The sequence below is a fragment of the Pelophylax lessonae genome (genome assembly GCF_965119305.1).
Source record: "Pelophylax lessonae genome assembly, chromosome: 6".
Classification (NCBI taxonomy): Eukaryota; Metazoa; Chordata; class Amphibia; order Anura; family Ranidae; genus Pelophylax; species Pelophylax lessonae.
The window spans coordinates 80,447,282-80,464,160 of NC_138773.1; positions in this window are offsets into that span (position 1 = coordinate 80,447,282).

The window sequence follows — 16,879 nt, forward strand, 5'->3', positions numbered from 1 at the left end:
CGGCTCACGCTCGGCTATTGCTGGCGGCCGCCGGTGCTTCTTCTCTGGAGTGGCTGCGTGACGCTGGGAGCTTTCCCGGTGCACGGCTTGGGCTGAACACTACTCTCCTGGATTATCATTCTAAGGTACTATTCACACTTGGTAATATACTTCGTTATTCCAGCTACTTTATCTATGTTCTCACTCCCTTACGCCTTTCATCTTTTGGCACAGTGATTTGGTTTTGGCTACTTGTTAATACACTTTGTTATTCTGGCCACTCTATTCACATTTTTCATTCCTTCACGTCTTTTATCCTTTAGTTTAGTGGTCTGGTTTCTCCATGCTGTCTCTATATCACACTTCACTATGTAATTACCTTGGTATAGGTTTTACCTTGGGTCATATTGGCTACTTTTGACACTCACCTCATGTTCACTACTCATTTATTCTTTGGTTTCACTATCATTGATACTCACAGTATCCTTACATTCTTTTTACGGGGTACTCCAGGCTGATTTTCTTACTTATGCTTTCAATCTTTGGCTCCAGGAGTTCATCAATTTTCTCTAATTTATATTTGACCACTTTATTACTTTTAGTAATGTAAAGCACATTTTTGTGCAATATACATATTCAATCCGATTATAGATACTACATTGGATGACTCATTGAGATGCTTTTGATTTCCTCTACTACCTAGATTCTCTTACTGCAAACTCTGTGTTCACCCCCATGCGTGCCTGGTACTGCTCCCTCAGCTCCCGGGGCAGACGGTATGGAGGCCCCTCCATGGCAGATCCCTTGAGACAACGGTTCTTACTCCATTGTAAGCAATTTCATACAAAATAACATAATTTTAATTGGGTGTTCATATTGTTATATGCATTATGACTTCCATGATATTTCCCCTTTTTTCATAGTGAATCCATTGCACCAGCTCCTGAGGAAGTGTTACAAATACACGAAACGCGTAGAGCATACATGATGCAATTACTATGGAGTATCTATTACTTTGTTACGTTATGTTATGACCTATACCATACCCATTATGTTATGTACTTGTTTTAATATGCTATGTTATTGGGATCTACTGTATGTCACTATTGTATTTATGATGTCACAATTGTGCATACATAATAAATCAGATTACATGTGTACTATTTCATGTTCTTTGTTTGGACGTGTATGCACATATACTTTATGTACAACTTTTTATGGTCATCTTCAATCACACGCCTCATTTAAAGTCCCAAACCCCCCCCCCCCTTGTTCACATTGATATTAGGGGTGGAGATACATATCTTTGTAACCTCATTTAAAGTCCCGACCTCTCTGCTCGGAGCTCCCCTCCCCCAGAGCTCCCTGCCTTTTTCATTTTGATATAGATCATGAACTTGCATTTGTGGGGAGTCCCTAGGTGTCCATAGTTTTAAATCTAAATTGTGGTTTCAGTATGGTTAGTGCAAGTGGAATTTTATGGCCCGGTTCAGAAGAGGAATTATTTAGGGGGAACTCCTTCCATAGCTGGGAGGATATTTGTACAGAAGGAGAAGATGAGGGTGGGGGCGCAGCCCCCAATTTAATAGCTAGCAGAAACAGCTGCAGATTTTTATGAGGGGTTGCGCTCCCTGCTGCCATTTTTCTGGACCCAACTTCCTATGTTTTTGTGCAAGGTTGAGCCTTGTTTCCATGTTGGAGGTATGGCTTTTTGGCCGCAATTCTTCCATGAAGACCACTTCTGGTCAGACTTCTTCAGACAGTACGGGAAATAAGCATGATGTTTCTTTCATCTGCTGCATTACATTTCCTTGGCTGATCACTGTGTCTACAGTCCTCAACTTTGCCGGTTTCTTTGCATTTCCATCTTGAAACCCCAGTCTGCTTTGAAATCTTTGCCTGGGAGAGACCTTGCTGATGCAGTATATCTACCTTGTGTCTTGTTACTGTGCTCAGTCTTGCCATGGTGTATGTCCTGTGACATGAAACTGTCTTCCACAACCTCACCCTAGTAGCAGAGTTTGGCTGTTCCTAACCCAATGTTAAGCCTCTTACACATCTGTTTCTGTTTCAGTTAATGACTGTGTTTTAACTAGGGATCGACCGATTATCGGCAAAGCCGATATATCGAGGGCCGATATGCACTTTTCCCGATATATCGGAATCGGCCCTGGAGGTTACCGATATTGCCGATATTTCGGGAAAGTGCTTGTACCGGAGTGATGTCTGCAGCTAGAGGCATCACCCCGGTACCGGCGTCCATAGCTGATGGTCGGCTGTCTTGTAATGACAACCAATGCAGCTGAGAAGCTGCTCGGCTGTCATTACAAGGAGCCGGAGGGGACGTCTCCCCCCTCCCGCCGCCTTCCGGTGGGACGGGAGACCTGGGAAACAAGACTGCACGGCCGCCGAAGACCCGATCAAAGCCTCATTGGGCTCTGATCGGGTCTCCATGCAAAAACCCGGAAGTGATGTCATGAGTGACATCACTTCCGGGTACTGTCTGGCGCCAGATTAAAAAAAAATTACAGCATTCAAAACAGCCAAATTTGGTGTTTTGAATGCTTTTAAGTGCAGAGGAGGGGTTTGGGGTCTTTTAGACCCCCAGATCCCTCCACAAAAGTACCTGTCAAATAAATAAATAAATAAAAACATTTTTAAATGTACAAAAATATCGGCTGATACGATATGCATTGGCCAAAATATCATTATTGGTATCGGCAACGAAAAACCAATATCGGCCGGTCACTAGTTTTAACCTACATATGAAGTTGATGATCATTAGCACCTGTTTGGTATAATTGATTAATCATAAACCTGATTCTAATTCTAAAAAATCCCTGACTTTCTGCAAGTGTACAAAAAGTGCAAGTGTAAGAATTGATGCTGGTTTGAAGCCAAAGGGTAGTCACACCAAATATTGATTTGATTTAGATTTTTCTTCTGTTTGCGCTCTTTGCATTTTATGTTTTAATGAAAATAAACAATAAAAATATATATTTTTGAAAGCATTCTTACTTTACAAAATTTCTTAACACCTGCCTAAAACACAATACTGTATATATAATAAATGACTAGAATAACATGTTCACCTTTGAAACAATGATATGAAAATGCATTGACTGGAGACAGAGAACATCATCAGCTATGGAGGGAGTCCTGTTTATCACATTTGTTCAGCGACATTTCAACACATTGCTGACATCCTTGTGGAATTCCCTGGATGCAAGTGTCATTAAAAGGTGTGAACAACTGCTGCTTTATATAACATTTTCATACTACAAATGGGACATGAAGCCAAAGAATAATGCTTGCGTGTATTTTAGCAATTTTTAAGCTGTTCTGTAAAATGTGAAATTTGTCTTTAACTATAACTTTTAAATAAACCAACCAGATGGGGGTTAAAATTGAAATTTGGGCAGACATTTAAACAAATACCAATAAATGCAGTTAAGTATTTTTTAAAACAATAATTCATATTTTAATGCAGGTAGTATAATATAATGTTCCGGTACCTTTGGTACCCTAAATTACACTTTCCACAAGTGTATGCGCCCTACCATTTACTTTTGGAAAGGTGCACATACACCTTTAAGACTGGAGCTGTCATCACTCAGCGCCGGACTAGATGGCTATTTAAGGCGTCGGTTCTCACTCACATGTGTTCGTTCAAACACCCTTATCTGGATGCTAACCTTGCTTGAAGCTTCCATGTTTGCAAGCTTACTTCGCTGACGGAACCTCGCTGCGCTGATCCCTGTATCCCGCTACTGGATCATCCGCCTCTCCTGAACCACCCTTCGGCTGTATCGCTAATAGTGCTAAGTACCCCGCAGGGGAATTCTCTATAAACTTATACTAAGCTTACACTATCTAGCTCTGCATAGTAGAGACTGTTTATCACATCTGCATAAACTAGATTGCTAGCTCTTGAGACTACTGCTACTTTTCTGCACTGGGTTGATCTCTTTTGTATGTCCACCTGCTATTCTATCATCTGCTATCATACAACATTGCTAAACCTTCCTGCATCCATCTGCTACTGTCTCACCTTCAAGTGTCTATCACCTACCACCTCCACTCAACCTATCCCTCAACCTTCATCATTGTGTTACCACATGCATAAAGTCACTCTAAGAACCAGCTTGCTAATTGTGTGTATTTACTGGCTGAAATAAGACCTTCCACACATGAGTCATTGAGGTTGGGAATGGTATCTCAGCATATCTCTTACATGGCTACTGACGTGGAACTATTTCTGCAGCTGAAAATCCACACCATATAAAAACGCAGGAGCGTTACATATAAACACCTGATTTCGACATCATTTCTGTCTCTTGTTATAATTTATAAAGCAGCACTAGGAGTTGGAGGGTCAGCTCTTAGCTTTACTTGGCGCTAATTAGATGCTCTGCATTGAGATGCTGACAGGAGGAAATAGCAGAGAGATAACCTCTTCAATTTCTTCCTGCTCCTTTATTGTCCATTTATTGGCTGGGGGATAGAAGAAGACCTACCTGTGCTGCTTATGTGCAGCATAGATCAACTGGCTGGCTTTGCTCTTTAGCAGGGCTGTCTAAATCAAAGGACTGTGTGTGTAGAAATACAATTTTAGGCAGGTAAAATGGCCACATTTCATACTTGCCAACTGTCCCGTTTTTGCTGGGACAGTCCCGGCAAATAGGAGCCTGTCCCCGGTAATTTACATTGTCCCGGCAATGTACTTATTTACACTTTGCACTTTATTTATATTTACATATTACATTTTTTGTATGGTCACACCTGAGCACATTTGGCACTTTAGAATTGTAAGGAATTGTGATGAGAATTTTAAACTTTAAGCAGAAGTAGTGCAGCTGAATGGGAGAATTATTCCAACTCTGCTACTTTGGCCTCAAGTTTAAAATTCCCTTTTCAATTTCCTGTAATTCTCTCTTTATTGAGTAGACCTTATAATCTGATAAGTAGGCAGAGATTAATTATGTGTAGTGGGCGGAGCTTCGGGGAAGTGGGTGTGGTAAGTAATTGATAGCTGTGCTGCAAAGTGTCCCTGGACACTTTTTTTCAAATGTTGGCAACTATGACATTTATGTATTTAGTGTGTGTTTTTAGCATTCATCTGGAGTTCAGCTTTAACCACTTGCCGACCTTCCTATAGCAGTTTTACTGCTACAGGGCAGCCGATGTGCGCAGGATCATGTATATATACATGATCCTGCACTTTCAGGTAGGGAGGCGTGCATGTGCGTCGCTGGAGGCTTGTTCCCGCTGTTATTATACACAGCAGAAGCTGATCAGCGGGTTCGCATATTCGATGTCTGCCGGCACCCACCGATCATCCTGCAGAGAGAGGCGCAATGGCAGTCTGCCTATGTAAACAAGGCAGATTGCTGTTATGACAGGAGGGAAGGCATGGATCCTGTCTTCCTGCAAGGCAGAGACATGGATCCATGTTTTTCACTAGTAAGAGCACTTCCCCCATTGTGTAAAAAAAAAAACACAGACTAGCTAGACACAGTTAATCCTTTGATTGCCCCTGATGTTAACCCCTTCCCAGTCAGTGTCATTAGTACAGTGCATAATATTAGCACTGATCACTGTATTAGTGTCACTGGTTCCCAAAAAAGTGTCAGTTAGTGTTCCATTTCCATGTCCGTAATATCGCAGTCCCGCTATAAGTTGCAAATCGCTGCCATTCCTTAAAAAAAAAAAAAAATCCATAAATATATCCTATAGTTTGTAGATGCTATAACCTTTGCGCAAAGCAATCAATATACGCCTATTGGGAATACATATTGGCCTAAATGAATGAAGAACTTTGATGTTTTACATTTAAACCGAGGGGTCCCAGGATTGTAACAGCGAGGACATTTCAATCTTCCAGTCTAGGCCATATACCGGGAGTGATGTCACCCGGCTCCTGAGACCCCTTGGTCCGGTTTTCTGTCATATTCACATTTGTCTATGTTTCTGTATGTTACTACTTTTTCTATTAAAGTCATTATTATACTTAATACACTATGGAGACCTTATTTTTATTTTATATGAGAGGAGAATTGTTTACAATGGAGTGAATCCCCTCAACCAACGATTGTTTTCTTGTGAATACGCAATGATATGTTGCCTTAAGGTGAGCAGCCACTGCAGTTAATGTTGGATACCGGTTGGTGGGAGACTGCACTGTTGTCACTATAATTTTCGATCACTGTATTCACGGAGTACACAGTACACAGAGTTTCCTCACCATTGCACAATACATTTTGGACATTTGTTTACACTTTTTTTTGGCTTTAATATTTTATATCTCTACCTGTGATTCATCATTTCAGTTGTTGGATGGTGTGAATTATTATTCATGTACTTTTTTCGCACATTCACTGTACGATTGTCTACTAGTTTTATTATGATCGTTTGTGCATGCACTAGTGCACTTTATATTTATTATATATACTTATATACTAATATATATATATATATATATATATATAATATATATTGTGTCACTGCCCTTTACATTATTATAGCACTGCTCCATATTGCTTTTATACTATTTGGGTACAGCATTGCATGACCCCGCAATTGTCAATTAAAGACACAGTGTCGTATCACAAAAAATCGCCTGATCATAGAGGGGGGTAAATCTTCCGGAGCTGAAATGATTAATAGTGGCTACAGAGGTAGAGGCAATATTCATTTGCTATTTTCTACAGCGTATTGAATTTTACGTGTGTAATTTACTTCTCTCTACAGACTGACTACTACAGATTAGAAAGTAATTTAAAGCTTTCCCCTTCTTTCCCATGCAATAGTGTTACCCCCTCTTTATTTTCTGTATAAAGTATAAAGAGAGTTCTGCTAACTAAGTAAAGCATGCATCTTTAGCTATAATATTTATCTATAGCAGTTGTCTTTAAACTGTGGCCCAGGGGTCTGATGCGGCCCTTTCCTTGCCTTTATTCCTCCCACTGACATTAAACATTGGGCATAATTCCTGCCACTGACATCAACAGTGGGGCATCATTTCCTGCAATGATACCAACTACAGTATGGGGCGCTATTCCTCCCTCTGACATCAGTGATGGAACACTATTCTTCCCACTGACACCAATGATAGGACACTATCCCTCCCACTGACACCAATGATGGGACACTATTCCTCCCATTGACACCAATGATGGGGCATTATTCCTCCTTCAGGCACCAATGATGAGGCACTATTCCTCCCACTGACACCAATGATAGGACATTATTCCTTCCACTGACACCAGTGATGGGGCATTATTTCTCCCACTGACACCAATGATAGGACACTATTCCTCCCACTGACACCAATGATGGGGCACTATTCCTCCACTGACACCAATGATAGGACACTATTCCTCCCACTGACACCAGTGATAGGGCACTTTTCCTCCCATTGACACCAATGATGGGGCACTATTCCTCCCACTGACACCAATGATGGGGCACTATTCCTTCCACTGACACCAATGATAGGGCACTATTTCTCCTACTGACACCAATGATGGGGCATTGTTACCAAGGCCAGGACATTTTCTACTCCCACTGGCCACGGCCGGGCCCCTCTAAAGTCTGAAGGATAATAAACAGATCCTTTGCTTAGAACGTTTGGAAACCCCCTGATCTACAGCAATCTGTTTACTGTGTTTTTACATTTCCTCAACACAGCTCCTTTATTAGCTAATATATTATTATTATATTATAAATTGTAGAACGGATGTTATTTTCATAAATGCGGATATGACTTTCAATAGGGGCATATATAAAATTCTCAGAATGAACTCAGTCTATTGAATTTAAAAATACACCATAGATTTATATTGTCCAGGAAAAGGTCATGCTAGATGGTCTAGTTTATTTTAATCTGCAAGCAGATTTTATACAGAAACTCCTGTGAAAGCTCAGCTTGGCAAGTATACAATGCAAGGACACATACTAATGATAAATGTATAGTGGAGGAAGAAGTACGGGAATCTGAGCAAGTGGAGGAAGAATGTGTTTTCACAGAAAGCATTTCGCCTTTACTTTTTATTAAAAGCAATATTACATTTTTAGATATATAGAGCCAACATTAACAAATCTTGTGCGACACAAAGATCTGCTTCCTGTATAGACAATGAAATGTGTTTTAGACAGGGTAGAATTTGTAGAGATGAAGGAAACAAAAGAAATATCACATCAGCGATTTGAACTTTCATTTTTCAGGTTAGACAATACAAAAGAATGATAATTGAATTTGATTAGATAACCCAACATTTATTTTATGGCTTGGGAAATTGCAATGATCCCAAGAATAAACAAAGTAAAACCTATAATTAGGGAAAAAGTATTACTACATTCCTAAATTCTGAGTTGAATGCATGGTGCAAGTGTATGTAGCACTCCCAAGGGACCAATTGCATGTAGACCTGATTCATGTAGCAGTTGGGGTGTCATTAACTTTATATTGACACCTGCAGCAGTTTGCAGAGAGTAGTGTGAACTGCCTACGAGTCAAGTACGATGCTGGAACCGATGTGGTTCCCACATCGCACCAGTATGAACCCAGCCGAACAGTCCATCCCTTAAGCAAAATAAACATATGGTTCTGCCACAATCACCACTGGCAGGGCAAGCCTGAACACTGCAAGAGTGGAAATGGTGACAACAGTGCTCACTGTAGTTCCACCACAGGAACACCCACAAATTTGGCTTTAGCCAGGAATGGAGCGACAGCCAGTAAAGATAGACTAGAAATTATAAATTCTTTTATTGAAGGAAACAAAGGCATGTAACAAATCACACATAGAGATATAATGAGTAGGGTTGAGCGAACACGGACTGTATTATTCGTGTTCGTACCGAATAATTGGATTTTTGTTACCCGAACACGGACCCGAAAACTTTACTGTATATTCGGGTAAAAATCCGTGTTCGGTCATTTTATTTCCGGGTTTTGTATGCATTGGCGCGCTTTTCAATAGCGGGCTTTCAACAGCCAATCAACAAGCGTTTAACTGGTGTGCCTTAAGCCATCCCAGCCATGCCTACAAATGTATTAGTAGCTGTGATTGGCCATCTGAAGCATGTGACCAAGTCTTTATAAGTTCGAGCCAGCGCCGCTGCGTAATTATGCTGTGTAGTTCAGGGACAGAGCACACATCATACGTGCTGGCTGCTGATTAGGGACAGACAGGCAAAAATCATGTGTCCGGATAGAATTGAGGTACAGGTCGGAGTGTGTTAGGCAGGGCGAGTTGTAGGGCATTTTAGGGCGAGGCTGCTGATTTTTAGGGTCAGTGTTCTACAATCGATTTTGCTGTGTGGGGGGGGTTTGCATTGACCGATCTTATCAATCCTTTTAGGGAGAGGCTGGAGATAGGCAGGTGTCAGTGGTCCGCATCGATTTTGCTGTGTGTGGGGTGCAGTGAACACATAGATTTCAAAAGTTATACACTTTTTTCTATTCCACATACACCCTTGGGTTAAAAAAATTAAATTGTGGCATAGTCTGTACTAATCTAGTTAAAAATTACAAACTTAAAAGGGGAATTTTTTTTTTTCCCTCCATAGCCTGCAGCAGAGCTGGTCCACATCGATTTTGCTGTGTGTGGGGTGCAGTGAAAACCATCTTTTTTGTCCACTGAGGAGGAGGGAGAAAAGTCTTTTTCTATCAGTCACTGTGTGAAGCGTTTTTCCTTCAGTGCTGCTGTGCTGACTGTGATAATACACTGCTGTGTTCACATGTGCTATTATTGAATGATTTCAAAAATTATACACTTTTTTCTATTCCACTATTCAATATACACCCTTGGGTTAAAAAAAATGTAATTGTGGCATAGTCTGTACTAATCTAGTTAAAAATGACAAACTTAAAAGGGGAATTTTTTTTTTTCCCCTCCATAGCCTGCAGCAGAGCTGAATGATATAAGACACCGCTGTTCACATGTGCTATTGATAAATCACACCAATTTTATATCATATTTTCTATTCCGCTATTCGATAAAAACCTTTGGGTATAAACAATTAAATTGCGGGATAGTCTGTGTTGGTACGTGTGAGATACACCTTTCCAATTTTTGGGGTGCATCTCATACTTCTGAAGATTTGAGGGTGCTGCCTGTTCCGAACTCCTCCTACTCCTCATCCTGCCTTTGGGGGTACAAAAAATTGTAATTGGGGCCTAGTCTGGTTCTGTACGTGTGAGATACATACACCTTTTTTTTGATAATATTTTCTATTCCGCTTTTTAATCTACACCTTTGGGTATAAACAATTAAATTGCGGGATAGTCTGTGTCGGTACGTGTGAGATACATACACCTTTTTGATATCATATTTTCTATTCCGCTATTCAATCTACACCTTTGGGTAAAAACAATTAAATTGCGGCATAGTCTGTGTCGGTACGTGTGAGATACACCTTTTTAAATTTGTTTGGCGCATCTCCTTCCACGCCAAGGATTGCAGGGCGCTTCAGTTTGCCTCCTGTTCCCAACTCCTCCTACTCCTCTTTCTCATCCTCCCTTTAGGGTACAAAAAATTTTAATCGGGGCCGGGTCTGTGTTTGTACGTGTGAGATACACCGTTTTTTTTATCCTTTTTCCTATTCCGCTATTCAATATACACCCTTTTGGGGTAAAAAAACATTAAATTGCGGCATAGTTTGCATATCTGACTGTGAGATACACCCGTGCGATACTGTTGTTGTTTTGTTCTGCTATTCAATAAACACCTTTCTAGGGCAAGATCATAAATTACAGAAATATGAGGAGACCGTCAAATAGGGGCCGTGGCTGGGGTCATGGTGCTGCTGCTAGAGCTCCTGTTGCAAGGAGAGGACGTGGTCGATCTGTGCCAGCTACACGCACAAGTGAAACACCTTCCTCAAGTGTGAGTAGGCGACAGAACCTGCATCAGTATTTGGTAGGGCATCATACGCCTCTAGAAGTGATGAGGCCAAAACAAGTAGAGGCGATAGTAGATTGGTTTGCTGCTGACAATGCCTCCAGTTCCTTCACATTGTCTCCCACCCAGTCTACTGCAGAAAGGTCAGAGTTGGCACCTGCAGCCGATGTCCAACCGTCTTTCACCTCACCCCCTTGCAAATCAGGCAAGCAGTCTGAGCCCCAAGCCATACAGCAGTCTCTTCTTCTTTTTGATGACTCTGTCAGCAGGGTTTCCCAGGGCCATCCACCTAGCCCTGCCCCAGAAGTGGAAGAGATTGAGTGCAGCGATGCCCAACCACTTATTTCTCAAGATGAGTACATGCAAGGACCATCGCAGCACGTCTCCGATGATGACGAAACGCAGGTGCCAACTGCTGCGGCATTCAGAATTGTGGAGACCGACAAGGAGGGCAGGGGTGAAGACTGGGTGGAAGATGATGTGCAGGACGATGAGGTCCTCGACCCCACATGGAATGAAGGTCATGCAGGTGACCTGAGTAGTTTGGAGGAAGAGGCGGTGGTCGCACAGAGCCACCAGCACAGCAGAAGCGGGAGCAGGGTGCAGAAGCGGAGCGGCCATGCCCTAGACACTACGCCTGCTACTGCCCAACGCAGCAAGGGAACGAGCGCACCAAAGCCAGCTCAAAGGAGTTCTCTAGCGTGGAAGTTCTTTAGAAAATGTGCTGATGACAGGACACGAGTGGTTTGCACCCTGTGCAATCAGAGCCTGAAGCGAGGCATAAACCTTCTCAACCTGAGCACAACCTGCATGATCAGGCATCTAAGTGCAAAGCACGAGCTGCAGTGGAGTAGACACCTTCAAAACCAAGAAACGTCTCTGGCTCATCCTGCTTCCTCTTCTGCTGCAGTCTCGGCCGCTCCATCCACATCTGTAGTGATACCGACACCTGCCACCCCGCAAACAGACGATCTGTCAGCAACACCACCACCTGGGTCACCAACCATCTCCACAATGTCCCGTGGAAGCGTTCAGCTTTCCATCTCCCAAACACTTGAGAGGAAGAGGAAGTACCCCCCTACCCACCCACGATCCCTGGCCCTGAATGCCAGCATTTCAAAATTCTTGGCCTTTGAAATGCTGTCATTCCGTCTGGTGGAGACGCACAGTTTTAAAAACCTTATGCCGGTGGCTGTCCCACAGTACGTCGTGCCCAGCCGCCACTACTTTTCCAGGCAAGCCATCCCTTCCCTGCACAACCAAGTGGGGGAAAAAATCAGGTGTGCACTGCGCAACGCCATCTGTGGCAAGGTCCACCTAACTACCGATACGTGGACCAGTAAGCACGGTCAGGGGCGTTATATCTCCCTAACGGCACACTGGGTAAATGCAGTGGCGGATGGGCCTGATTGATGGGCAATTGGGCGCATGTCCTTCCACCACCGAGGATTGCAGGGCGCTTCAGTTTGCCTCCTGTTCCTAACTCCTCCTACTCCACTTCCTCATCCTTTACCGCCTCCTCATCTGGACAGCGTAACACCTTCACCACCAACTTCAGCCCGGCCAGGGGTAAACGACAGCAGGCAGTTTTAAAACTTGCCTGTTTGGGGGAAAAACCACACACCGCGCAGGAGTTGTGGAGGAGCATGGAACAGCAGACAAATGAGTGGTTGCTGCCAGCGAGCCTCAAGCCCGGCCTGGTGGTGTGCGATAACGGGCGAAATCTCATAGCAGCTCTGGGCCTAGCCGGTTTGACGCACATCCCTTGCCTGGCGCATGTGCTGAATTTGGTGGTGCAGAGGTTCCTTAAAAACTACCCCGATATGTCAGAGCTGCTGCAGAAAGTGCGGGCCGTCTGTGCGCACTTTCGGCGTTCTCACCCTGCTGCTGCTCGCCTGTCAGCGCTGCAGCGTAACTTCGGCCTTCCCGCTCACCACCTCATATGTGACGTGCCCACAAGGTGGAACTCCACCTTCCACATGCTGGAAAGACTGTGCAAGCAGCAGCAGGCCATAGTGGAGTTTCAGCTGCAGCATGCACGCGTGAGTCACTCTGCGGAACAGCACCACTTCACCACCAATAACTGGGCCTCCGTGCGAGACCTGTGTGCCTTGTTGCGCTGTTTTGAGTACTCCACCAACATGGCCAGTGCGGATGACGCCATTGTCAGCTCACCTATCCCACTTCTATGCCTCCTTGAAAAAACAATTTGGGCGATGATGGAAGAAGATGTGGCACAGGATGAGGAGGAGGAGGAGGATGAAGAGGTAACATTTCCAAGGATTTCAGGGCAGTCATTCACAAGGGGCTCCGAGGGTGGGTTCCTGCACACACAAACGCCAGGGACACAATTGTCCAGCACGGGCACAGTTCTGGAGGATGAGGAGGATGAGGAGGAGGAGGAGCTGGAGGAGGAGATGGAACCATGTTCACAGCAGGGTGACACCCAGGCCAGCTCATGGCCATCACTGGTGCGTGGCTGGGGGGATACAGAGGACACAGACGATACACCTCCCACAGAGGACAGCCTTTTGTTGCCTCTGGGCAGCCTGGCACACATGAGCGATTACATGCTGCAGTGTCTCCACAACGACCGCCGAGTTGCCCACATTCTAACTTGTGCTGATTACTGGGTGGCCACGCTGCTGGATCCCCGTTACAAGGACAACATACCGTCCTTAATTCACTCACTGGAGCGCGATCGCAAGATGCGCGAGTACAAGCGCACGCTGGTAGACGCGATGCTGCTGGCATTCCCACCTGACAGCGGGGCCACAGTGGAAGCACAAGGCGGAGGAGGAGGAGGAAGAGGTCGCCAACGCAACCAGGGCACCGCCAGCACCTCAGAAGGCAGGGTTAGCATGGCCGAAATGTGGAAAAGCTTTGTCAGCATGCCACAAGAAACAGCAGCACCAGCAGCTCAGATGGAACGTCTTAGCAGGAGGCAGAATTTCACCAACATGGTGGAGCAGTATGTGTGCACACGCCTAGACGTACTGAATGACGGGTCTGCCCCCTTCAACTTCTGGGTCTCCAAATTGGGCACATGGCCTGAGCTTGCCTTTACGCCTTGGAGGTGCTGGCGTGCCCTGCAGCCAGTGTATTATCTGAACGGGTATTTAGCACGGCTGGGGGCGTTATCACAGACAAGCGCAGCCGCCTGTCCAGAGACAATGTGGACAAGCTCACGTTCATTAAAATGAACCAGGCATGGATCCCACGGGACTTTTCCGTACCTTGTGCAGAATAGCGATGGATACTGACCTTACCCAGCCATTGTTCTATTTTTGCTCTTTCTCACTCTTTTGGGGTGTACCCTCATTTAAAATTTCTGAAAAAAAGCAGTGTTGGCTACCTCGTCCTCCTCAGGGCCAGATTAACATAGGGGCTATTGGAGCTGCAGCTCCAGGCCCCTACCTTAATATAGGCCCCGGGTTGGCCATATTCACTGTTACCGCTCTTCTGTCACTTGTAAACACAGAAGTCTGGCTTCTATGCCCGCTTCCCCAGGCAGCTCCCTCAGAACCTCCCCACACAGCACGAAGGCCGGACAAGGAGGGACAGTTGCCGATGCATGGATGTGTTTATGGGCTTCAGAGACAGCATCCCATGTTGAATTAGGCATGCATGGCTGCACCCTTCCTCCTCTGGGTGCATGCCAAGGCATGGCCCTTAAGGCCCTTCAAAATCCTCAGCACCAAGCCCATGATGCTCTTAATCCGGCCCTGGTCCTCCTCCACCGCCGCTTCCACCTACACCGCCCATAGGTGTGTGCAGCCTATTGCATTAGGGTGTGCACCCCAAAGTTTAAATACACATGCATGTGTTTGCCTACATGTACATGGCCCCGATACATTACTCTCCCTGCTGGCAAAGTGAAATAGAGCAGAGTAGGCCCGAGGGAGATCTTTCCCATCTCCTCACTGGCAAACAGAGCGATAATGCTATGTGCCCTAGGTGATTAGGGTGTGCCCAGGTACACCCGGCACACCCTGTGCGCACGCCTATGACACCGCCACATCCACCACCACCTCAACCTCCCTCCTACTCCATATGGGCCTCGTCCTTCAGAGATGAAGAACATTGTTTTATTTTTCAGTTTTTTTTATTTTTGTTGTTTTAAGTTATTTCCCTATCCACATTTGTTTGCAGAGCACTTGCCATGCTCTTAACTATGTTTTGCTGCCATTTGCAGCACTCTAGCCCTTTCCATTGGTGTTTTAGAGCCATTTTAGTGCCTGAAAGTTCGGGTCCCCATTGACTTCAATGGGGTTCGGTGTCCGGGAAAAGTTCGGCAAAAGTCCGGGACACGGACCCGGACTTTTTTTTCAAGTTTGGCCGAACCCGCCGAACACGGACATCCAGGTGTCCGCTCAACTCTAATAATGAGAGATAGCGAGAGAAAATGAAATGCACATCAAACAATCCAGTAATAGGATACCTGCTAACAATCAGTGAAGGGACTGAGAAATGGACTTTTAATAGGCAACAAAGCCATGGATCAAAACAGGGGATTCAATAAATTATATGTTAACCCAAAATTTCATATTCCTATTACTGTATGTACCTGCTGTACTATGTACAGGGCTGTCCTTAAAGCGGGGCAAAAGGAGAAGTTGCCCTGGGTCCAGTCATTCTAGTGGGGCCCAAAGCAGCTGCCCCTTAAAACCACACTGCTCTCAAATAGTTGGAAAATGGATTTGGCTACCACTCAGGAGAAAAGGGCAGAATATAATGTTGGGGCACTGGTGTTCGGTTGAGTGTTTTGGCCAGCTTGGTAAGGTAAACCTTGTCCAGGGAGAGTGCCTGTCAGTCCCGGGAACAGTCACACGACCCCTTCTCCCTCCCCATGTCCAACAAGCCGCAGACCATCGGCCCGTTGAAGAAATTCCTCACCAGAGTGTTTTGCGGGGTGTGCCTGGTATTCTTCCTACATCCTCTGGACACTATCAAGCTGAGCCTGCTGGGGAGGCAATGCAGGGGTCTGTGGAGGGAGGGAAGGGGGTCCTGTGTAATGATGGAGGTAGTATTGGGGAGGGGGTCCTGTGTAATGATGGGGTAGTGTGGGGGGAGGAGGTCCTGTGTAATGATGGGGGTAGTATGGGGGAGGGGATCCTGTGTAATTATGCAGTTAGTATGAAGGAGGGGGGACCTGTGTAATGATGCAGGTAGTATACTGTGTATATTGATGGGGGTAGTATGGGGGAGGGGGTCCTGTGTAATGATGGTGGTAGTATGGGGGAGTTCTCTAGCTACGCTGGGAACTCAGTGTGCTTTTAAACCCACCCCCCCACTTCATAGCCATTCATTGGGAAGCTCAGAGTGCTTCTCTTCCCCCAGCTCTTATGCAGGTGAGAACAGAGGGAATGTGATCACTTGTAAAAAAAAAAAAAAAAAAAGGTAAGAAGGGATTTATAATGCATTTTTATACCTATACACAAATGTTTTGCCTTTCATTTCTATTTTAAACAGAATGGATTGTTTTACAAGGTAATCATTTACTATCACTTTACGTTTGAACATTTCTGGTGAAGAGTACTGTTAAATGGATTGTAAACGATCACCTTGTAAAACAACCCATTCAGTTTAAAATAGAAACTATAGGCAAAAAATCTGTGTTTGGATATAAAAAAAATTATAAATACCCTTTTTCCTTTTATAAGTGATCACATTCCATCTGTTCTCAGCTGCATAAGAGCTGGGGGAGGAGAAGCAGAAGTACACTGACCTTTCCATTGAATGGCTGTGCAGCAGGGGCATGTCAGGACAAGTCTGATGATTGGAAGAGAGCATTCTGAGTTCCCAGCCTGCAAGACCGGGACAAGGGGTGGGCAGAAGGGACAGGTGCCCTGGGAGCAATGGTTTATTGCATGGATAGGGGCGCCCTGACCCCAACCCTGAGGGAAAGGGGGGTCGCAGTTTGGCATCTTTGCCCTAGGCACTGGATGACCTTGTCCCGGCACTGCCAGCCTGACCACAGTTTGCTCTCCTGC